General features: G+C 43.5%; 1 non-coding gene across 1 annotated transcript; it reads right to left on the reverse strand.

Moving 5' to 3' along the window:
• Positions 1 to 8,405: 8,405 nt before the first annotated feature.
• Trnat-ugu (transfer RNA threonine (anticodon UGU)) lies at positions 8,406 to 8,479 on the reverse strand. The gene has a single exon. It is a non-coding gene; the product is annotated as a tRNA-Thr (tRNA).
• Positions 8,480 to 26,293: the final 17,814 nt, after the last annotated feature.

Consider the following 26,293-nt stretch of genomic DNA (forward strand, 5'->3'; position numbering starts at 1 on the left):
TGGAACGGACTAATTGTATCGAAACAGTGATGTTTCACTCCACTCTGTGTCGGACGAGATTCGGGCTCGGCACAGGTACTGAAACACAACATACCACTTCATGAAACACTTTCAAGAGTGTCGAAGTCTTTTTGACAAGCAATAGCATGAAGCATAAGATATCCGAAAATAAAGCTTCGTTTCTAGCTGACTGTGCTATTCGGAAATGGCGTAACATCTGCTTTATAAACACTAACGAAACAATAAAACAACGCATACTATTCACATTCCAAATAATAAATATGTGAAAATCATTCAGTTAAATTACACTTTTTTATAACATACGCTTCTCTGTTCATGTTCAGTAATCATATTAAGAAACGCAAGTAAGCCAACAACATTTTGAATAAAGAAAGGCGTAGAGTGACAGTTATTAGACTTATACATAAATTTGATGTAGGTATAATTGCAAGCAATCTGTTTGACATATCACTGGTAGTGTAATGATGAACGGGAAGGGCTGGCAAGCATGGTGAATTTATAGTAACGGTTCGAAACACCTTGAAAGACAAAATTTTTTTCTGTTATATTTTGTTATGTATTCGAATTATTTGGCGTTATTTGTGAGTCTATAGTCACCGTGCCTATTATTCACAATGATTCCCTTTGTGTGCATGGAAATTAGCAGGATGGGTATATTATCCATACTAAGGGAATGTGGGAATCCCAGTAGCATATACGTTGTTTCTGCAGTTTGCTCCCACCTCCAGTTCTTCTGTCTTCACCTATGGCTGTCCTCAGCCAATTAAAAAGTATGAAAGTCACACGACACGAAAGCAGCGTATTTGCTGCAGGAAATACGAAACTGCCAAGACGCCTAAGTGATAGTTTCATACTTTCTGCGATATGATTAGCGCTCTCGCACCTCATTTGTGTTTATATGGACATACTTATACAGTAGACATTCAAGATGATAAAATGTGTAGGTTTATTAGATTACAAAACACAGGCAGTTTCACTGTTTCGAAACAGCGTATCGAAACATTACATTGTACTGTTTCGAAACAGTTACGTGTTTCAGTTTACCCATCTCTACTAATTATAAAGATTTCTACGTCAACACTCAACACGTCAGCGGCTGTCGTGGCAGCACTGTGTAGTATGTGAACAGGGCAGCCAACTCCTAAAAGATTTTAGTTTACTTCGATTTTCAGTCTAGCAAATACATTGCTTGTACCTGCTCGTCGCACTACTCCAAAATTAGTGTCAAGCATTGTCACTGCAAAATGCAGTACACTTACTCTTATAAATTTCATTTTCTTCTAATGCAGCAATTCAGTACGTACTTACTGCAGAGGCGTTTTCATTTGGCAGCGAAACTGAATTCAAGCAATTTAACTTGAATGCCATTCTGACGTGTAAGATATTGAATAACTAATGGAAACACTTTTTCAGCCTTTTGATTACTCGCGTTTGTAGCTATTGAATAACAGCGGACCAGTGAGAGGTCGTCAGATATTTGTCTGACAGTGTCAGGTGCCATAACTGCTTCCGAAAGTGCTGTTGTTTTGCTTCTCCCCAACGTCACACTCTTCGCTGTGATAGAATCGTTACGAAGATGGGAGCTTAGGCTAGAAGTACAATCCACCGATTTCAGACACTTATGATATTTTACGGTATGAGAACACATTGTTAATTCCGCTTCAGCTACTGATTGGCTCTGTTTTGATCAGTTTTAAATAAAAAAGTTGTCTATTTTTTAAATGCTAGCAGAGCACATGTTTGATTTATGCTTTTGGCTGCCTAAATGTTCTGTAATATCTGCCCTTCCTCCATATGAAATGGAAACATAAAACATATTCTACATTCCACTTCATAGTCATGGCTTCCTCCTTTGACGAACGACCATTCTTCTGCATATTTCTCTTGAAAGGAACACTTTCGCTTTTGAATTTGGAGCTCACTTCACACACAGAGTAAGCCTCGGAAGAGAACCCCGTAGCTGCAACGTCGTTACTGAACTGAATCCCAAAATAAGAGTTTATAATGGAAATAAGCGTTACGCGCAATAAAGGCCATTTAATAGGCGCTGGGACGTGCAACAATGAAACAAAAATCATTATTTTGCCTAACAGTGGCAATTGAAATAAAAATCCACGCCAGCATTTGGGAAGAAATAGACGGTATGAGCGTATTTCGCTGGCATCACAACACCTGTACTAAAAGCCATTTTCGGGACACTCATTTTTTGATCCGAAACCGGGAGTGTCTCGGAAAACCGTGACATCTGGCAAGTATATGTGAAGTCCTTCTGTATCTACCTTTTGTTCACATTTGCGTCTAAATTTTTACATTTTTATGTTTTATTCGTTGCTGCAATTTTATTTCCCTTGATTTGTATAGAAATGGAAACCTCCATGAACTCCTTGTTTGTTTTTTGCTTTGTATACTTCTAGCTGAGAGCTGCCTTACAAGAGCAAGGTGAAAAGAAAACTAGACACATTTTCCTCAATTATTAAAGTTCAAAAATATGGTTCAAATGGCTCTGAGCACTATGGAACTCGGAACATCTGAGGTCATCAGTCCCCTAGAACTTAGAACTACTTAAAACTAACTAACCTAAGGACATGATTCGAACCTGTGACCGTAGCAGTCACGCGGTTCCGGACTGAAGTGCCTAGAACCGCACGGCCACGGCGGCCGGCCATTACAGTTCCGCATGATGAAACATGATGAAACGCCCAAATCAAAAAGAAATCGAAACCGCCACCATTTCAGTGACTCACTGCCAGTAGCATATTCTTCTCTGTGTGGATCGTACCAATATATAGCTCGCGTAACAGTTGTGAACTCTGCTATGGATGCAGGGCAGGATACAGCTGAGGTTATACCACCTCTATTATTCTTGTGGCTTTCGGGTGGTGAGCTGTTGACAAAACTATAAATAGCTTATTAGCTTGGAATTTTTGACATAATTATGGAACTTACTTCATTTGTTTTACATATCCTAATCCCTAGTAACAGAAACAAATATTTTAAGTGAGACGTTTGTGTCCCGCTGGACTAGAGGAGGAATAAATTTAGGAAACCTTTTATTCCTGCTCAAGTGGGACTTATACACCCCATTTAAAATAATTACAAAACTACAAACAACAATTAAACTTAGAAACATGACGTCACTCAGAATGCTTAACAAAAGCAGAAAACCAGTTTTTACAGTAATAAGTGCAATTTTAATTAATTCAGTGACAAATGAGTAAAGCCTACTAGCAAAGTTTCAAGAAATAGAATCGAGTGAAGACTCTAGGAGAATGCACTACTACTATCCACGTACAGCTCCCGTAAGGACCGCGACGATAGGACTTACTGCATTTCTAACAGACGCGTGTAAGCAACCACTCATCCTGTGCTCTGTACGGGATCGGAACGGACAGAAACCCTGGTGTAACGAGGATCACCCTCTATCATGCACCACGATATGCAGAGCATTTATGTAGATCTAGCTGCTCGTTGTTAGAGTTATTAGGATCTAAGCCTTTAATATCTTTTGCCGTCCTGCTTAATATATTTTGACTGAGTGATTGCTGACATAGTAAGTTCCTCTTATGCTCAAGAAACCCAGAAAACATTTTCACGTACTGGCGCTTAAGAACGCTAAAGCATAACAAATCGGAAAAACAGTATATCAAAATTTCGAAGTTTCGGAAAGGAAACACATCAATATGTCCTGCAGATAGAGCAGTAATAATTCAAAATTGGTAAATGATTAACTACTCTAAAAAGAAAAGAACGCACCACGAAGGAATTATCCGAATGGGACAGAAATCCACAGAGGTGAATTACATGCACAGACAAACGAATGAATTCAATTTCAGCAAAAATTCCATTGATTTATTCAGAGAAAGAACTTCAAAAACCGAGTAAGTCAATAACGCGTTGGTCCATCCTTGGCTCTTGTGCAAGCAGTTATTCGGCTTGTCATTGATTGATAGAGTTGTTGAGTTGTTGGTGCCCTCTTGAGGGATACCGTGCCAAATTCTGTCCAACTGGAACGTTAGATCGTCAAAATCCCGAGATCGTTATGGGGTCTTCCCCATAATACTCCAAATATTGTGAATTGGGGAGAGATATGGCGACCTTGCTGGTCAGGGTAGGGATTCGCAAGAATGAAAATAAGCAATAGAAACTCTCGCCCTGTACTGGGGGGGGGGGGGGGGATATCATGTTGCTGAAATGTGAGCCCAGAAAGATTTCCCATGAAACGCAACAAAACGGGGCGTAGAAATCGTCGACGCAACGTTGTGTTGAAAGAGTGCCGCGGTTTGAACATCAAAGAGGTCCCGCTATGAAACTAAATGGCACCCCGGGCCATCACTCCAGGATCTCGGGTCGTATGGCGAGCAACGGTGGGACTGCTATCCTAAGGATCTCCAGAGCGTCTCCAGACATGCTTTCGGAATGGCATTTCACTGAATGGAGTAGGGTTGTCTTCATTGATAAGCCTCGTCTCAAACTGAGCCCCGATGACTAGGAGAGACATATTTAGAGACGCCTCGTGCAGTGATCAGATACCAACCTGACTGTCCCCCCCTATACTGCCCGACAACCACGAATGATGATGTGGGGTGCCATTTCTTCTCATAGCAGGTCCCCTTTGGTTGTCATACGCTGCACCCTTACAGCACATCAGTAAGTCGACGATATTCTACGCCCCATTTTGTTGCCCTTCATGACAAGTCATCCTGAATTTCCCTTTCAGCAAGATAATACCCGCCCGCAGACGACGAGAGTTTCTACTGCTGGTCTTTGTTCTTGCCAAACCCCAAACCCCACCTTTGGCACTAAAGTCGCCGGATCTCTCGACCCCTCCCCCTCCCCCCCCCCCCGAATATGGAGCGTTATGGGCAGGGCCTTCCAACCAGTTCGGCATTCTGATGACCTCACGCGCCAACTGGATAGAAGTTGGCACGACACCTCTGAGGACGCCATAGAGCAATTATCAATGGCAAGGCGGGTTTGGTTGATTTGGGGGAAGAGACCAAACTGCGATGTCTTCGGTCTCATCGGATTCGGGTGGGATGGTGAAGGAAGTCGGCCGTGCCCCTTCAAAGAAACTATCCCGGCATTTGCCTGAAGCGATTTAGGGAAATCACGGAAAAGCTAAATCAGGATGGCCGGCCGCGGGATTGAACCGTTGTCCTCCCGAATGCGAGTCCAGTGTGCTAACTACAGCGCTACCTCGCTCGGTTAATGCCAAAGCGAATAAGCGCTTGCATAACGGCCAGAAGTGCACCAGTGCATTATTGACTTTCTCAATTTGTGAAGCTCTTTCTGTAAACAAATCACCCAATTTGGTTGGTTGGTGGGTTTGGGGAAGGAGACCAGACAGCGTGGTCATCGGTCTCATCGGATTAGGGAAGGATGGGGAAGGAAGTCGGCAGTGCCCTTTCAGAGGAACCATCCCGGCATTTGCCTGGAGTGATTTAGGGAAATCACGGAAAACCTAAATCAGGATGGCCGGACGCGGGATTGAACCGTCGTCCTTCCGAATGCGAGTCCAGTGTGTAACCACTGCGCCACCTCGCTCGGTCACCCAATTTCTTTGTCTGTATGTGTACATCACATCTAACGATTTCCGTCCCCTTCGAATTATTCCTTCGTAGTGCGTCGTTTATTTTTTCTTACGTTATAAAAGTAACAAATTACACATTGTGGAAATTTATATCCATTGCCCTTCATGAACCGTAACCTATTATTTGCCGTGCGAATAAGAGTAAACAGCAATAATAAAATCACGAATTAGATACTGTAAATTAAATAAACTAGTGACACCCGTGAAGAATGTATCAGCACACACAGACGTAGTGGGGTTGTGGACAAAAGTGTGGAAACATCGCGAGAAATGCAGGCTTCAATATTAACGTAGATTCTTTCCAAGCCTGCAGGTTGCGCTGTTTTATTTGACCACGAAAGGCACGTCTGTAACGTATTCAATACGTTACAAAGTCACTCGCGGTCCGAACACTGTTCTGTGTAAAACTTCCTGGCAGATAAAACTGTGTGCCGGACCAAGACTCGAACTCGGGACCTTTGCCTTTCGCGGTCAAGTGCTCTACCATCTGAGCTACCCAAGCACGACTCACGCTCCGTCCTCACAGCTTTACTTCTGCCAGTATCTCGTCTCCTACCTTCCAAACTTTACAGAAGCTCTCCTCCGAACCTTGCAGAACTAGCACTCCTGAAAGAAAGGATATTGCGGAGACATGGCTTAGACAGAAGGTAGGTGACGAGATGCTGGCAGAAGTAAAGCTGTGAGGACGGGGCGTGAGTCGTGCTTGGGAAGCTCAGATGGTAGAGCACCTGCCCGCGAAAGGCAAAGGTCCCGAGTTCGAGTCTCGGTCCGGCACACAGTTTTAATCTGCCAGGAAGTTTCATATCAGCGTACGCTCCGCTGTAGGGTGAAAATATCATTCTAGAAACATCCCCCAGGCTGTGGCTAATATCCTTTGGAACTTTTGAAGGACATACTTGGTGGTATTGTGGACAAATTTGAAATTGTAAAATATGTTGGAGACAATGATAATTACCAATGTAAAATTCGATGCTCTTTATCTTGTGAAGGATTCAGTCAGGACGACCAGCTAACTGATGAAATGAAAAGATGTTAACAAGATTGCAGCAGATATTGTTGATAATGAACCACCTGCTTAAAAACACTAATTTTACGTAAATGTATTATTCTGTTCTTATATGTACCTAGTTATGTTGATTGCCTTATATATGGTATTACATCTTTGAACGTCGTTTTATTTCTATCATATGTAATCAAAAACACTTAACGACTTCGCGTTTTACTGCCTTTTCATCATACACAGGACATGTCCCAAAACAAACACGGGTTTGTAGCGCTCAGTCAGTGCTTGTGGCAGTTATAAATCTGTAGACGATTGGAAGACGTGTGCCTTGAATTGAGCACGGGCTTAGAAAGGGAATTAGCGTTAAAAACCTTGGCGTGTTCAAGGGCCTTTGAGGGAAAGGGGGGGAGGGGCGCAAGTATCTATGTATGTGGAGGCCAGTGTGTGGGAAGAACAATGTATAACATGCTGGACCATCAACACATAAAAAGTTATGATGATTGTTTCTTAGCCGGCCGAAGTGGCTGTGCGGTTAAAGGCGCTGCAGTCTGGAACCGCAAGACCGCTACGGTCGCAGGTTCGAATCCTGCCTCGGGCATGGATGTTTGTGATGTCCTTAGGTTAGTTAGGTTCAACTAGTTCTAAGTTCTAGGGGACTAATGATCTCAGCAGTTGAGTCCGATAGTGCTCAGAGCCATTTGATTGTTTCTCCCAATCTCTCTTTCAACAAGTCTTCATGAGTAGCATTCGACTCTCCTTGAACCAGTTTTTCATCCACCTATTTTCTTCTGGTTTGAACGTAATAGGTACCTGAAAGAAACGCGTAATGAGACGGTTCAGCAGTTTCCCTACTGTAGAACATCCGCTATATTGTGTTTTTCATTTATAAAAAAAATAGTTTTACACACCAGCACCTCTTGAGATAGTTTGCAGTCAATGTCGATTTGACGTAACGACAGGTAAACAATTTTTTTGTTCCCACCGAGCAAACCACTTATTTTATTGCGTTTCCGCGGCACACGAACGTATATGTCTTTGTGTTCTACGAACTCAATCACGTGCTATTACCCTCTTACGTCGTACTCCTCGGGTTTGCACGGGGTCATTAGCTGGATATCGACATCACTCATCGCGAGGCTTATCGACTCGCAGTGAAATTTGCTGGAGTGTGTTTCAGATATCTCTCGAGAGCGATAATTTACGCACAATTTAACGAGCTTCGCACTCGAGTGGGTCTCGACGATCACTTTCCTGCTGGCAGTGCGTATCTCGTGGACGGTCCGAGTAATTGTTGCAGGGTTTCACTAACAGATGTAAAACTACTTGTCGAAGAATTGGTGCTGTCTGAGTCCACTGCTATGATGCGAAATGGAATATTCAGATTTTACTCATTAAGATATGGAAAATGCTACAGCGAATAAGTATAGTACCTGAGGAAAACAACACTGCTTCAGTACGGTACAATTTTCTGTTCACTTCTGCACGTTAAAGGTAGTGATCCGTCGCTTTTGGATGGAATACTGCACACGCCTCTGCAGCGAATTTCGACCATCCCCGGATTCGCTCGTAACTCTTGACAAGGCTGTAGCTTTCGCTGTTTTTGAGATGACCACTTGCTGAAAAATCCAAAGGAATGAGGATAGTGATCTTCAGGAAGCTAAGGCACCGGTCCTGCTCGACCTATCCATCTCGGAACGTACTGAAAATCTAGCGCGAAATTAGAATGATACATTAATACCCTTAGCTGCTGACGGGCGTTGATATATATCAACGGGGACGGGTGAAAAAGTGTGCCCCGACCGGGACTCGAACCCGGGATCTCCTGCTCACATGGCAGACGCTCTATCCATCTGAGCCACCGAGGACACAGTGCGACTGCAGGGATTATCTCGCGCACGCCTGCCGCGAGACCCACATTCTCACCTTATATGTCCACACACTACATTCGTAGTGTCCCTACCCAACACACTCATTACTCGTGGAAGATATTGTTACCAAGTCCCGTAAGAGTTCGTGTAATATGTGTGCATCCGCAGAGAAGAGGAAGAACAGACACCAGATCCATATAAGTATATAGTTCTGGTCATACGGGCCGTGACCTTCCTCTTCAGTGCGGATGGACACATATTACCCGAACTCTTACGGGGCTAGGTAAGAATATCTTCCACGAGTAATGAGTGTGCTGTGTGTGTGGACATATAAGGTGAGAATGTGGGTCTCGCGGGAGGCGTGCACGACATACTCACTGCAGTCGCACTATCTTCTGTGCCCTCGGTGGCTCAGATGGACAGAGCGTCTGCCATGTAAGCAGGAGATCCCAGGTTCGAGTCCCGGTCGATGCACACATTTTCACTTGTCCCCTTTGATATATATCAACGCCTGTCAGCAGCTGAAGGTATTAATATATAATTCTAATTTCCTCCTATACGAATATAAGTATGAAGACCTAGCGGTCGCCCTGCATCAGCAGAGAAATGTGCCGATGCCCAACCATGCATCCAGTAAATTTAGCAATTCTTGAAGCCCGGTTAAATGTGACTTAAGGCATTTTAAATATCTTGTTACTAACCGCAACAACACACTGTAAGACAAAAATAAGCAGCACGAATGAATTATCGAAACTGGACGGAATCGGCATTTACACACAAAGAAATGATTACAATTTCAGAAAAATTGGATGATTTATTCGAGAGAACGAACTTCACAAATTGAGCAAGTCAGTAACTCGTTGGTCCACAACTGGCCCTTATGCAAGCACATTTGGATTTGCACCGACAATCAAAGGGTTCCTAATATGAAACGAAGTGGCACCCCAGACTGTCAATTCTGGTTGGCGGATGGTATGGCTAGTGACGGGCTCGTATCCCACCGCTGTCTGGGGAGTGCCCAGGTACGTCTGCGGTGGTCATCGGGGCTCAACCGGAAGCGGGGTTCATCACTGAAGGCAACTGAACTCCAGTCAACGAGATTCCAGGCCGCGATGACCAGCGAAGACGCTGGAGACGCCCCGGACGGCGGTGGGATACGAACCTGATTGTCACCCGCCTTATGGCTCGACAACGAGGAGTGACGGTCCACAGTGCCATTTCTTTTCCTAGCAGGACGCCTTTGGTTGTGATCAGTGGCACCCTTAAACCACAGCGGTAAGTGGACGACATTCTGCACCCCGTTTTGTTGACCTTGAGGGCAGGCCATCCTGGGCTTACGTTTCAGCAAACTAATGCTGGAACAACCGTTGAAACATCATGTTGACCATTATTAAAATGTTTTATGTTTTTTTTATATAAAAGGAAAGAGCGTTCAGTGTTGAATGTGGAAGAATAAAGTTTGTAACTGGATGTCAAATGGTTACCAACTGTTAAATAAACTTCGAGTTGGAAGTTGGAACAGTCTGTTAACTCTGTTGTTACGACATGCATCGTAAATATTACTTACGTGTGAGATTTGCACGTTTTATTAAAATTCGGACTTCTTGAAGAGGTTCTAGCAGGGTTTTGTCGAGAGTGTGGACGATCTTCAATGGCTGACTGGTTTGAAGTTTTATTGGTGAGAGGTCGACACGTATTGATATTTTGAAAATAAACGATACTGTGAAGTGTGTCAGGATTCTGTTTAGAAACTTTATCGGTGATTGTGGTCGGGAGGATCGGTTTTAAAGTGGAATATTTAGTTGAATGAGAACAGAATTGATTCTTTAGTGACATTAATTATTTAAGGAAAAATCAGGAGAATTTCAATTTATTCTGGCAAAGATATCAAGGAGGGTCAGAGCGCACAACGAATATATAGAATCTCTGTGACTTTGTTGAACTGTCAAAAATTTTGTTGTACCATAAAACTTTTCTACAACAGGGACTGGTGAATTTTGATGCGTCTATCCTTATCTTCTAGACTGAATGTGCTACAGCTTAATGTTTTTTTATGGAATTTTCAAGTAACTGGGAAAAGAACTTATAATTTGATCTGCGGCGGACCGTCAATGTTGGGTACACGGTTAGGCTGCTGTGAAGTGTGTTGGTTTGCAGATTGCCTTCATTTCCCCTGCTGCAGACGTAGTTGCTGAGTTGCTGCGACAGGATCGGCGGTTCAAAGCAATGTACGTCGCATCTACCGAGTTGTGTCCTTCGGATAATGCCTTCGTGGCGCGTCGACTTTTTTGCCTTAGAGTGTGTTTCGTACTGATATCAGTATTGGCTCTTAGCCGTACATCGTAGTTATGTGCTTACTGGAACGTTTTTCACCCTAATCCATTTCCACTAATAACTTTGTGTCAGTTGTACACAGTTGTGAAGTTAAGGACGTAAGTAACTTTTACATGACGTTTGACTGCAAAGTAACAAAGTTCGATGAAACTTGGACCACACATAGATACAACTGCTACAGCACAGTACAGAAGGTAACTCAAAGAAATACGCAATGAAACGAGGAGAGATGGCACTTTTATTCAAAGACAACTATTACATTGAAGTCAGCGCGATTTGTGATGGTTCAAATGTTCAAATGTGTGTGAGTTCTTAAGGAACCAAACTGCAGAAGTCATCGGTCCGTAGGCTTACACACCACTTGAACTAACTTAAACTAACTTATGCTAAGAACAACACACACACCCATGCCCGAGGGAGGACTCGAACCTCCGCCGGGAGGAGCCGCGCAGTCCGTGACATGGCGCCTCAAACCGCGCGGCCATTCCGAGCGGCTGTGATTGACATTACAAAATGTCGGGCATGGTTGTTCATACGGTTCGTTAGCACCGAGGACAACAATGCATGTTCTGCTAGGTTGGCAGCTGGTTCTTGTGGTAGAGGATTCAATTATTGCCATCAGCGCTTTGACAAATACTGCATGACTGTTGGCCTGTCTTGCGATACGTCTTAAGAATTCATTGCACACTTGCTCGATCGGATTTAATTCGGGAGAAACGGGCAGGACACTATTCGCCGAATATCCAGTCGTTGTAATAGCTCCTTCACCAGCACAGTTCGATGCATTCACGCATTGTCGTCCGTGAAAATGGATTTAGGGCCGAATGCGCCAGTGAGAGGAAGAACATGGGAGTCGCTACAGTGTCACAATAACGTTGACCTGTGGGTGTACCGTGTTCAAGGATTTGTTGATCTCAGTACCGCCCATGCAACATAATTGAGCCGTCCTGCGGCTCGCTTTGGTGCTGTTTGCAGGTTTCCGCCCTCTGCTGGAGGTCAGACGGTATCGTTTAGTGGCATGGTTGCGGTTGTTTGTCTTCTTCTCGTGTTGACTAGCACCACTCGGTTTCGCTAGCGTTGCCTGTCTGCTAGTGGTAGCAGCGGCGGTTATCAATATGTAGTAACTGTTGCACTATCTCTGGGGTGACGTCGTTGTTTTTCCGGGTCGTGTGAGTGGCTAGTTCGGTTGGGGACTCTTGAGGAGCCAGGTCCGCGCAGTGTGTGAACAGGCCTAGACCACTGGCGGCACGCATGGATTGCCAGATGGAAGGACTGTTGTCACGAGGGTGCACGACCTCGTCGTAAAACCGATCCAAACACGGATGCGATCATCATGATGCTGTAAACAGAACCTGCATCCATCCGAAAAAATGACGTCTAGCCATCCGTGCACCCAGGTTCGTCGTTGAGTACACCATCGCAGGCGCTCTTGTCTGTGATGCAGCGTCAAGGGTAATCGCAGCCATGGTCTCCGAGCTGATAGTCCATTCTGCTGAAAATGTCGAACTGTTCGTGCAGATGGTTGCCGTCTTGCAAATGTCCGCATCTGCTGACTCAGGGATCGAGACGTGGCTGCGCGATCCGTTACAGCCGTGCGAATAAGATGCCTGTCATCTCGGCTGCTAGTGATACGAGGCCGTTGGGACCCAGCACGGTGTTTCGTATTACCCTCCTGAACCCACCGATTCCTTATTCTGCTAACAGTCATTGGATCTCGACCAACGCTAGCAGCAATGTCGCGATACAATAAATCGCAATCGCGATAGGCTCAATCAGACCATTATCAAAGTCCGAAACGTGATGGTACGCATTTCTCCTCCTTACACGAGGCATCACAACAGCGTTTAACCAGGCAAAGCCGGTCAACTGCTGTTTGTCTGTGAGAAATCGGTTAGAAACTTGTTCAAAATGGCTCTGAGCACTATGGGACTCAACTGCTGAGGTCATTAGTCCCCTAGAACTTAGAACTAGTTAAACCTAACTAACCTAAGGACATCACAAACATCCATGCCCGAGGCAGGATTCGAACCTGCGACCGTAGCGGTCTTGCGGTTCCAGACTGCAGCGCCTTTAACCGCACGGCCATAGAAACTTGTAAGTATGCTGTTTTATTGGTAACGCCACCTCTGTATGACAATCACTGGCTGTGCTGTGGGCAGTCTGTGTCTGCTTTGCTCGCCATTGTAGTGTTAGGCAGCTGGCTGTGAACAGCGCGTAGCGTTGCGCAGTTGGAGGTGAGCCGCCAGCAGTGGTGGATGTGGGGAGAGAGATGGCGGAGCTGGCAGTAGTGGCGCTCGCTGTATTGCAGTAGCTTGAGCAGCGAAGATTTTTGCGAGGTAAGTGATTTGTGAAAGGTATAGTTTAATGTTTGTCAGGGCCATTCTTTTGTAGAGAATTCTGAAAGTCAGATTGCGTTGCGCTAAAAATATTGTGTGTCAGGTTAAGCACAGTCCTGTAGAATTGTTCAAAGGGGACGTTTCAAACTTTCCTCATGTCAACACGTTGTAAGTGTCGCCACCGGCGCCAACCTTGTTTGAATGCTCTGAAAAGCTAATCTTTTGCATATCACAGCATCTTCTTCCTGCCGGTTAAATTTCGCGTCTGTATCACGTCATCTTCGTGGTGTAGCAATTTTAATGGCCAGTAGTGTAGAAATACGCATATAATACAGGATGTTCAAAAAGTCTGTCCGCAGTGCCGTGTGATTGTTAGCCGCGCGTACCATATGCCGCAGTGAATATACCGAAATAATACTCAGTGAAATACAAGTTATTAATTTACTGAACGTTCATTTTTACTTACAGATTTTCACATTAAATGTTGAAAGTGGCCCCTCTGTTGTTGAATACACAATTTAATTCGTCTAATCATGTTTCCAAACACAAGCTGTAACATTTCTTCTGTAACAGAAGCTGTGAAAGTGGATGTTGCAGATTTCAATTCATCGATGGATTTTGGACGGTTTTTATAGACAGTTCCTTTGCTGCACCCCAGAAGAAAAAGTCAGGTACGTTAGGTCAGGCGATCGTGTAGGCCAAGGTCCCTGTGAAATTATGCGATCACCAAAAACATCAGCAAGGAGTAACATTGAAACGCGAGCTGTATGCGTGGTTGACCATTTTATTGAAAATAACCGTTCAGTATTTCACTTAACAGAAGTTCTCCTATGAATGGGTACAGAATATCACTGCAGTATCGTTGTGGGTTTACTGTATCGTTGAAAAATATGGGACCCACAATCCGACGTCTAGAAATTGCAATCCAAACTCCTATTTTCACAGAATGAAGTGGTTCCTCATGAATGCGCAATGGATTTGCAGTACTCCACATACGAGAATTTTGCGAGTTCATGTACCCGGATAAATGAAACTACGCATCGTCAGTGAAAAACGTTTCATTAAGAATTTTTTTTTTTTTGTCATCAGTCTACTGACTGGTTTGATGCGGCCCGCCACGAATTTCTTTCCTGTGCTAACCTCTTCATCTCAGAGTAGCACTTGCAACCTACGTCCTCAATTATTTGCTTGACGTATTCCAATCTGTGTCTTCCTCTACAGTTTTTGCCCTCTACAGCTCCCTCTAGTACCAGGGAAGTCATTCCCTCATGTCTTAGCAGATGTCCTATCATCCTGTCCCTTCTCCTTATCAGTGTTTTCCACACATTCTTTTCCTCTCCGATTCTGCGTAGAACCACCTCATTCCTTACCTTATCAGTCCATCTAATTTTCAACATTCGTCTATAGCACCACATCTCAAATGCTTCGATTCCGGTTTTCCCACAGTCCATGTTTCACTACCATACAATGCTGTATTCCAGACGTACATCCTCAGAAATTTCTTCCTCAAATTAAGGCCGGTATTTGATATTAGTAGACTTCTCTTGGCCAGAAATGCCTTTTTTGCCATAGCGAGTCTGCTTTTGATGTCCTCCTTGCTCCGTCCGTTATTGGTTATTTTACTGCCTAGGAAGCAGAATTCCTTAAGTTCATTGACTTCGTGACCATCAATCCTGATGTTAAGTTTCTCGCTGTTCTCATTTCTACTACTTATCATTACCTTCGTTCACCGATTTACTCTCAAACCATACCGTGTACTCATTAGACTGTTCATTCCGTTCAGCAGGTCATTTAATTCTTATTCACTTTCACTCAGGATAGTAATGTCATCAGCGAATCGTATCATTGATATCCTTTCACCTTGTATTTTTATTCCACTCCTGAACCTTTCTTTTATTTCCATCATTGCTTCCTCGATGTACAGATTGAAGAGTAGGGGTGAAAAGCTACAGCCATGTCTTACACCCTTCTTAATACGAGCACTTCGTTCTTGATCATCCACTCTTATTATTCCCTATTGGTTGTTGTACATATTGTATATGACCCGTCTCTCCCTATAGCTTACCCCTACTTTTTTCAGAATCTCGAACAGCCTGCACCATTTTATATTGTCGAACGCTTTTTTCAGGTCGACAAATCCTATGAAAGTGTCTTGATTTTCCTTTAGCCTTGCTTCCATTATTAGCCGTAACGTCAGAATTACCTCTCTCGTCCCTTTACTTTTCCTAAAGCCAAAATGATCGTCACCTAGCGCATTCTCAATTTTCTTTTCCATTCTTTTGTATATTATTCTTGTAAGCAGCTTCGATGCATATGCTGTTAAGCTGATTGTGCGATAATTCTCGCACTTGTCAGCTCTTGCCGTCTTCGGAATTGTGTGGATGATGCTTTTCCGAAAGTCAGATGGTATGTCGCCAGACTCATATTCTACACACCAACGTGAATAGTCGTTTTGTTGCCACTTCCCCTAATTATTTTAGAAATTCTGATGGAATGTTATCTATCCCTTCTGCCTTATTTGACCGTAAGTCCTCCAAAGCTCTTTTAAATTCCGATTCTAATACTGGATCCCCTATCTCTTCTAAATCGACTCCTATTTCTTCTTCTATCACATCAGACAAGTCTTCACCCTCATAGAGGCTTTCAATGTATTCTTTCCACCTATCTGCTCTCTCCTCTGCATTTAACAGTGGAATTCCCATTGCACTCTTAATGTTACCACCGTTGCTTTTAATGTCACCAAAGGTTGTTTTGACTTTCCTGTATGCTGAGTCTGTCCTTCCGGCAATCATATCTTTTTCGGTGTCTTCACATTTTTCCTGCAGCCATTTCGTCTTAGTTTCCCTGCACTTCCTATTTATTTCATTCCTCAGCGACTTGTATTTCTGTATTCCAGATTTTCCCGGAACATGTTTGTACTTCCTCCTTTCATCAACCGACTGAAGTATTTCTTCTGTTACCCATGGTTTCTTCGTAGCTACCTTCTTTGTACCTATGTTTTCCTTCCCAACTTCTGTGATGGCCCTTTTTAGAGACGTCCATTCCTCTTCAGCTGTACTGCCTACTGCGCTATTCCTTATTGCTGTATCTATAGCGTTAGAGAACTTCAAACGTGTCTCGTCATTCCTTAGTTCTTCCGTATCGCACTTCTTTGCATATTGATTTTTCCTGACTAATGTCTTGAACTTCAGCCTACTCTTCATCACTACTATATTGTGATCTGAGTCTATATCTGCTCCTGGGTACGCCTTACAATCCAGTATCTGATTTCGGAATCTCTGTCTGACCATGATGTAATCTAATTGAAATCTTCCCGTATCTCCCATTCTTTTCCAAGTATACCTCCTCCTCTTGTGATTCTTGAACAGGGTATTCGCTATTACTAGCTGAAACTTGTTACAGAACTCAATTAATCTTTGTCCTCTTTCGTTCCTAGTCCCAAGCCCATATTCTCCTGTAACCTTTTCTTCTACTCCTTCCCCTACAACTGCATTCCAGTCGCCCATGACTATTAGATTTTCGTTCCCCTTTACATACTGCATTACCCTTTCAATATCCTCATACAGTTTCTCTATCTGTTCATCTTCAGCTTGCGACGTCGGCATGTGTATCTGCACTATCGTTGTCGGTGTTGGTCTGCTGTAGATTCTGATTAGAACAACCCGGTCACTGAACTGTTCACAATAACACACCCTCTGCCCTACCTTCCTATTCATAACGAATCCTACACCTGTTATACCATTTTCTGCTGCTGTTGATATTACCCGATACTCATCTGACCAGAAATCCTTGTCTTCTTTCCACTTCACTTCACTGCCCCTATTATATCTAGATTGAGCCTTTGCATTTCCCTTTTCAGATTTTCCAGTTTCCCTACCACGTTCAAGCTTCTGACATTCCACGCCCCGACTCTTAGAACGTTATCCTTTCGTTGATTATTCAATCTTTTTCTCATGGCAACCTCCCCCTTGGCAGTCCCCTTCCGGAGATCCGAATGGGGGACTATTCCGGAATCTTTTGCCAATGGAGAGATCATCATAACACTTCTTCAATTACAGGCCACATGTGCTGTGGAAAATCCATTCCATTTTGTTGAACGAAATTTTTGAACAATTGACAATAATGCAGTCTCTTGCCATGAACAGTATTCTTCAGTTCTTGCACGACTGTCACTTTGTATGGGAAAAGTTCTAATTTTTTCCTTTCAGCTGTGTGGGCCGTTTCGACACTAACATAGATTTCCTGGGCGAGTTTTCTCACTGACTTGTTCGGACTCACGGACATTTTATTGGAAATATCGAGTAGTTTATCCTCAGACAAAACGCTAGGACGACCACTTCTCGGTGCTTCTGACACTGGACCCCTACTTCGAAATTTCTTAGTCAAATCCTGCACAGTATCGCGATGTAGGGGTGTTGTCTCCCGGAAAACTGAATTAAATGTTTGACGAACTGAAACTGTGTATTTACTGCCAGTGAAACTGTGTATTTACTGCCAGCTTTGAACACTTGCCCGACTAAAAACACACGTTCTTCAATGGTTAGCATTTTAACAGTGACAAAAACGGAACAAACGAACAAATGAACTAAAAACGTTCACGCCAACACGTAGCGACACGCACCAACGATACTACTGACGCTGGCTGAGATAAATGAAACAGTGGAATGTTGGGAGAGTCCACTTGAAGGGAAGTAACCCAGGCAGGCGAACAATCATACGGCACGCGCGGCTAACAATCATACGGCACTGCGGAGAGACTTTTTGGACACCCCGCATATAAAAGGAAAACATTGTTAGCAAAAATCTCAAACAGTATTCGGCCGATATATACATATACGTAAATCAGAAGTTGTTAGCAAACAGGAAAGTTGTATTTATCTTACTTATCGCCTTATGAATAGAATACTACTACAGAAACAATTGAAATGACCGTATGGCGCTGATGGTCGAGAGTCTCCAACTGAGGAAGTTGCAAGTCTTGTCATCTGGCACCACACTGGGTGACTTCCGTCTCGAAGTGATGAGGACAACACGATACCCAGACTTCGAGCGGATAAAAACTCCGACCCAACCGGGAATCGAACCCGTCCCGCTGCATGGTAATCAGACGCGCTATCCACTCAGCTGTTATTTTACAATGGCATTTTATTCGGTATTGTTCTTTGAATTTGTTCAGTGCTGACATCCTATGACACCCATTCAAGTTCATCGTTGATGCATTCCGTCGTTCTTCTTATTCCTCTCTGACGGAACACGCTGAGCTACCGTCCCGGGTAGCTAAGGCGCGGAAGGGGGGGAGGGGGGGGGGTAAAACTGTTTATGGAAGTTTAGCCTCGGGAATGACTCATAGATGCATTGCAGATATGAGTATTCTTCAAATAATTCTTTGATTTCACTCAAATTGTTCCCTCCTTTGTCGCGAGTCCTTGATACAATGCACTGGTAAACAAATCGTGTGTTAACGGTAACAAATTAATTTTTTCCTTAAGACAACACAATGTGAACGACGTAGTATTGCGTAAAGTAACCGCAGATACTAAATGATTTGCATTACAAAAATATGGCTCTGAGCACTATGGGACTCAACTGCTGTGGTTATCAGTCCCCTAGAACTTAGAACTACTTAAACCTAACCAACGTAAGGACATCACACACATCCATGCCCGAGGCAGGATTCGAACCTGCGACCGTAGCAGTCGCACGGTTCCGGACTGCGCGCCTAGAACCGCGAAACCACCGCGGCCGGCATTTGCATTACAAAATCTGCACTCCAAATTCATCAAACCTCAATTATAATTTTGTGGTGATGGCGGAAACGAACACAAAGTTAGGTCCGTTTACTCGTAGACGAAAGTAACGGGAAAAACCGATGCTAATACACAGCATTTGTTGCCCTCGACGGCTTCGTTGCAACGTTTCGCTGTCCACTGCTGACAACATCAACGGCGTAGCAGTTGTGGCTGTGAAGCTGCTCGGTATGCGGGTGTTACTGCAAATGAACTATCTGCAACATTTAAACATTAATGCCCTTACACGGCAGCTCGTGGTCCTCTGGATTACGGGGTCCAGTGTTCGATTCCCTGCCGGCTAGGGGATCTACTTCTCCCGGGGGGATGGGTGTTTGTCTTGTTCTCTTCATTTCAGCCGCTATCGACAGAGGATCTCAAGTTGATTCCGTATTTCTAGATTTCCGGAAAGCTTTTGCACCGCTCCTCACAAGCGACTTCTATGGGGTATCGTCTCAGTTGTGCGACTGGATTCGTGATTTCCTGTCAGGAAGGTCGCAGTTCATAGTAATAGACAGCAAATCATCGAGTAAAATTGAAGTGATATCAGGAGTTCCCCAGGAAAGCGTCCTGGGACCTCTGCTGTTCCTGATCTATATAAATGACCTGGGTGACAATCTGAGCAGTTCTCTTAGGTTGTTCGCAGATGATTGTGTAATTTACCGTCGAGTAAGGTCATCCGAAGACCAGTATCAGTTGCAAAGCGATTTAGAAAAGATTGCTGTATGCTGTGGCAGTTGACGCTAAATAACGAAAAGTGTGAGGTGATCCCCATGAGTTCCAAAAGAAATCCGTTGGAATTCGATCACTCGATAAATAGTACAATTCTCAAGGCTGTCAATTCAACCAAGTACCTGGGTGTTAAAATTACGAACAACTTCAGTTGGAAAGACCACATAGATAATATTGTGGAAGGCGAGCCAAAGGTTGCATTTCTTTGGCAGGACACTTAGAAGATGCAACAACTCCATTAAAGAGACAGCTTACACTACACTCGTTCGTCCTCTGTTAGAATATTGCTGTGCGATGTGGGATCCTTACCAGGTGGGATTGACGGAGGACATCGAAAGGGTGCAAAGAAAAGCAGCTTGTTTTGTATTATCACGTAATAAGGGAGAGAGTGTGGCAGATATGATACGCGAGTTGGGATGGAAGTCATTAAAGCAAAGACGTTTTTCGTTGCGGCGAGATCTATTTACGAAATTTCAGTCACCAACTATCTCTTCCAAATGCGAAAATATTTTGTTGAGCCCAACTTACATAGGTAGGAATGATCATCAAAATAAAATAAGAGAAATCAGAGCTCGAACAGAAAGGTTTAGGTGTTCGTTTTTCCCGCGCGCTGTTCGGGAGTGGAATGGTAGAGAGATAGTATGATTGTGGTTCGACGAACCCTCTGCCAAGCACTTACATGTGAACTGCAGAGTATCCATGTAGATGTAGATCATTCGTGAAAGTGGCAGGTCTGGACTCTGTTAAGCTTGGGAAATTTTACGGGCAATGATAACCGCGCAGGTGAGCGCCCCACGAATCGATCATCATCATCATCATCATCATCATCATCATCATCATCATCATCATGAACGTTCTTAGAATGCGATTTCACGAAATGTTCTTACGTTCTTGTGTCATTTATACCAAAGCACCTGGTCGTTGCGCGTGGTAGAAGTTGGTAGCCCTACAATTTTCGATGTTCAAGTATTGGAGATTTCAATGCGTGACAGAAAGTATCATCAGAGTTATGAATAAGAAAGCATCTAATTCCTTGTACCATTCTTAACGGCTAAATACACAGACGTTTTTTCTCTTTGTGCAGATGTACGGCGATGTACCTTTCGAACTTCAAATGGCTCTGAGCACTATGGGACTTAACTTCTAAGGCCATCAGTCCCCTAGAACTAAGAACTACTTAAACCTAACTAACCTAAGGACATCACACACATCCATGCCCGAGGCAGGATTCGAACCTGCGACCGTAGCAGTAGCGCGTTGCTAGACTGTAGCGCCTTTAACCGCTTGGCCACTCCGGCCGGCACCTTTCGAACTGTACAAGGTCTCTCGGCCTCCTTGTGTAACTAATATTACAAATCGGTATTGCAATTTTCATGTTCACGTGTTAGTATTATGATGCTGCAGTTCAGGGACAGGACGAAGAGTACATGGACGGAGAGATGGGGGATGGAGGACGAAATGGACAAAGGGAGGAGCAGCAGGAGGAAGAGGAGAGACAGGGGGTAAGGAAGTTAGGACTCTTTGTATTCTAATTTATTTTTATTCGCATCAGTTTTTCATAGTCACTCAGGCGAGAAGCATCTAACAACCCTACCACAACAAAGGTCAAAAATTTATTATGCCTGTAGTGTTGCTCACGCTGCTCAATATTGCATTTTTCGGCAACAACAAAGTTATATTATGTGGCAGGTGTCTTTAGAGCACGGTTAATAAAGTCATTTCTTGAAATAATGGATAAACTAGGCACTCACCTATTCGTGTTTCCCACGCTGGTCTCGTTGTGAACTCATGGCTCAATCGTCGAAAATCTAGGTAGTGATGATTCCAAGCTCGGATACAAAGAGGCCTAGGTGTTATTTGCGATATTCAAAAGTTTTATAGATGTGTTTCATAAACCATTCTTGAAGATTAAACTTTTGCAAGTTAGGACAATGGTGATGTAAAAAAGTAATCAGCACTCCGAATTTAAGTTACACTTCTTTTTTATTACTTATGTTGCAGTATCGCGAACTCGTTCGAAAACGTCACTTCAGAATATAAAACATACTTGAAAATATCTTCCCCACTGTTTAAATTCACATTTCATAAACTGACTACAATTTGCGTCTTTTTAACATGACGACCAATGCTTGACACTCTAATAACCGCTTACGCGCCCAAAAATCAAGAGTTACAAGTACGTCAAAGATCATAGTGACAAAAGAAAGAACACACATAAGAATAATATCATTGAAATATATACATATCGATGTATCGAAGAACCTCTACATTAATGAAATCAAATCTCAATGTTGTCACAGAAATATGTTAACTATTTTACAGAAACACAGTAGAATATTGCTGGTATTGAGAGGTTGAGGTGAGGTGCCGTAATGGTTACGTAATTCAAGTACCATTACAAGCAATAAAGTGCAGAATAGAATTATATACTCAGTCCGTGGCAAGGTGCACTGCTGGCCATCCAAAATGCAACGTTCTGAAGGAAGCGTCCAAATCAGGGGAAGTTTCAGCATTCATTTGCGGTGACGAGCAATGGACACGGTTAGCATTTCAGCGCAGCCGCACATCACGGGCACCAGCAGCGCGTTTCATGCTGTCTGTGAAGCGCCGTATCTACGTGCAGTGATTGTTCCTTTATGTCTGAGGATGGATAAATTCCGAAACGCGTCATATAAACAATCAAGTCATTCCGTGCCAGATGTTTGACTTACCATTGCGACCCAGTCAGCGTAAATAGATAACTACTGATTGTTATAATAATAATCGCCTGACTGCTGCACGACTTTGTCACTTTTCTATTATTGAAATTTAAACATTCTCGAAAATCATGGAATTCCTGGCACCGATATCTTGCCAGTATCGGTGTCGGTAACAGACAAAATGGTCGAGATCCTCCACTCACGGAAAGGATGAACTGTCTGTATACATAACTAAGTCAGTACGGAACCCTCAGTATGAGAATCCTACTTGCACCTGCCATTTTTGTTTTCTTTGTGGAGCAGTAAAATATGTAGTTTCGCTCAATCGCTCTCACACTCTTTGTGACTTCAAAACGTGAGAAACGTACCACAATCAAATCTTCAGAGTCTTCCAGTAAAATTAAGGACGTTCAGCCTAGTATAGTCGCCAATGGACATCATTTCCAACATACGAGGGCTGCCCAGAAAGTGATGCACCGCATTTTTTTTCTTCAACAGTTCTTTGTTGAACATAATGAAAATTACACACACGGAACAATGGTGTTTTATCTACACACCACATTTTTCACGTAATCTCCATTCCGTTCTATGGTCTTCTCCAATGCGAAATAAGGGCGTGTATGCCCTGTCGGTACCAATCCTTGCCGTGGTGGTGAAGCCAGTGCTTCACTGTGTGAATCACCACCTCATCGTCCTCAAAATGGCTTCCACGAATGGCATCCTTTAATGGACCAAACAAGTGGAAGTCCGAGGGGGCTAAGTCAGAGCTGTAAGGTGGATGGGTTAACACTGTCCAACTCCGTTTTGCGATGTCTTCAGCAGTCCTCAGACTTGTGTGGGGCCGAGCGTTATCGTGTTGCAGCAAAACATCTCCTGGGTTGCTGTGGCGCCGAAGTCGCCGGAAGTGCGTCTTGAGTTTTGTTAGTGTGTTGACATATGCTTCTGAATTAATGGTACCGCCTCTTGGCATCACATCACAGCTTCACAGTCCCAGAATACGGTGATAACTACCTTACCGGCGGAAGCAGTTGCTTTGATTTTTTTCTTCTGTGGGGAGTGGGAATCGCTCCATTCCATCGACTGTCGTTTTGTTTCGAGCTCAAAAGGGTGAATCCGAGTTTCATCAACTGTCACAATCCGGGACAAGGAGGCCACCCATCTACGTGATTACTCTGTTATTCACAGTAAAGTGCCTGACAGAGGGTTCAATGAACCACCTTCAAGCTGTCTCTCTACCGTTCCACTCTCGAACGGCACGCGGGAAAAACGAGCACTTAAATTTTTCTGTGCGAGCCCTGATTTATTTTGTCCTGATGATCATTTCTCCTTATGTAGGTGGGTGCCAACAGAATGTTTTCGCAATCGGAGGAGAAAACTGCCGATTGAAATTTCATGAGAAGATCCGCTCGCAACGAAAATCGCCTTTCTTTTAATGATTGCCGCTCTAATTCAAGTGTCATGTCTGTGACACTATCTCCCATACTTCGCTGTGATACAAAACGATCTGCCCTTCTTTATACTTTTTCATTGTCATCCGTCTGTCCCACCTGATACGGATCCCACACTGTACAGCAGTACTCCAGAATAGGGCGGAGAAGCGTGGTGTAAGCAGTCTCTTTAGTAGACCTGTTGCACATTCTAAGTGTTCTGCCAATGAATCGCAGTCTTCGGTTTGCTCTACCCACAATGTTATCTATGTGATCGTTCCAATTTAGGTTATTTGTGATTGCAATCCCTAAGTATTTAGTTGGATTTACAGCCTTCAGATTTGTGTGACTTATCGTGCAATCGAAATTTAGCTGATTTCTTTTAGTATTCATGTGAATAACTTCACACTTATTCAGGGTCAACTGCGACTTTTCGCATCACACTGATATCTAAATCAGTTTGCAAGTCGTTTTGATCATTTGATGACTTTACAAGACGGTAAATGACAGCATCATTTGCGAACAATCTAAGATGGCTTCTCAGATTGTCTCCTATGTCGTTAATATAGATCAGGAACAATAGAGGGCCCATAACACTTCGTTGGGGAACGCCGGATATTACTTCTGTTTTACTCAATGGCTTTCCGTCTATTACTACGAACTGTGACCTATCTGACAGGAAATCACGAATCCATTCGCACAACTGAGGCGATACTCCGTAGGCACGCAGTTTGGTTAGAAGACGCTTGTGAGGAACGGTGTCGAAAGCCTTCTGGAAATCTAAAAATATGGAATCAATTTGACAGCCCCTGTCGATAGCACTTATTATTTCATGAGTATAAAGAGCTAGTTGTGTTTCACAAGAACGATATTTTCTGAAACCGTGCTGACTATTTGTCAATAAATCGTTTTCTCCGAGGTCTTCATAATGTTCGAATACAGTAAATGTTCCAAAACCCTACTGCAAATCGAAGTTAGTGATATAGGCCTATAATTCAGCGGATTATTCCTACTTCCTTTTTGGGTATTGGTGTGACTTGAGCCATTTTCCACTCTTTAGGTACGGGTCTTTGTGTGAGCGAGTGGTTGTATATAATTGCTAAATATGGAGCTATTTTGTCAGCAAACTCTGAGAGGAACCTGACTGGTATACAATCTGACCAGAGGCCTTGCCTTTATTAAGTGATTTAAGCTGCTTTGTTACTCCGAGGATATCTACTTCTACGTTTTTCATCTTGGCAGTTGTTCTTGATTGGAATTCAGTAATATTTACTTCGACGTCTTTCGTGGAGGAGTTTCGGAAAACCGTGTTTAATAACACTGGCCTCAATGACTTCATCCCCTCAGATTCAAAATATTGCAACAAATCGAGACAAATGTTTTTTTCTGTGCGATATGTGACCCACCGTCAGACGCCACGGGATCCGTCTTCCACACACTTTTGAATATCGAAGAGTGCGGCTAATTGCATCTACACTTCCTTTGCTGATTTGCTGCTGCCGAGTAGTAATGCGTCTATCCTCGCGAATGACATCAGCTCGCTGCAACACGTCAGGTGTGACAGCCGTGGATGGTCTCCCCAGTCGCTGCAAATCGTGGAGCTCCCCCGAACCGCCTTCTGATGACCTCACACTCTGTGCCCAGCGGCTAACTGTACTTCTTTCTACAGCAGATGCTTCATAGACTTTGCACAAGTGTAAGTGAATATTTCCCACAGTTTATTTCTCTGCAGTGAGAAATTTAATGACGGCGCGTGGCTTATAGATTACATTAGCTACAGAGGCAATTTTCAAACTGTCTTGCAGCTACGCTATCTGTCAGAAGTGACGGAAACTTGGCGCGCTCAACTTCAAATAATACATACGTAATGTTACGCATTCGTATCGTTGTTTTCGGCTGAGAAAAAAAAATGCGGTACATTACTTTCTGGGCAGCCCTCGTATGTTTTAACTGTACAGCAACTTTCCGAACAGCCTATACCTTTCTTTGATCCCAGACTGACCTTCCCCGATGTAAGCATCTGACGGTTTTCCGCTTTTCTGTGGATATTTCGTGACAGTATTTTATAACCAGGCGTTATTAAACTGATGGTTCGCTATCATTCACACGTCTGAGCAACTACCTTGTTCGGAACTGGTATTAATTTTGCGAAAAAATATTAAAATGCTATTAGTTTCCCATAGATGTCATCCTAAACAACGGTGAGATACCAAGGACGCAAGGAAAAAATAAAACGTGCGGGAGCAGGTTCTCGGAAAATGTTGTCTTTTAACGAGCAACCTCCGTAATGGCTCTTAACTGCACTCAGCGTCCACAAGTTATAGCTTGTTAAACAAGTCGAGCGACTGGTCGTTCGTGTTCGACAGAATCGTCTGGTTTTATGAATAGAAAATACGACTGGCTTTGTGAAGGTACTGGCAGCATTGGAAATAAGGGAAGACGTGAGCCGTGGAAAAAATTGCTGTTTTGAAGAGCGCGCCGCAGCGCGTTGTGTGAA

Source organism: Schistocerca serialis, chromosome 10 (genome assembly GCF_023864345.2).
Source record: "Schistocerca serialis cubense isolate TAMUIC-IGC-003099 chromosome 10, iqSchSeri2.2, whole genome shotgun sequence".
Lineage (NCBI taxonomy): Eukaryota > Metazoa > Arthropoda > Insecta > Orthoptera > Acrididae > Schistocerca > Schistocerca serialis.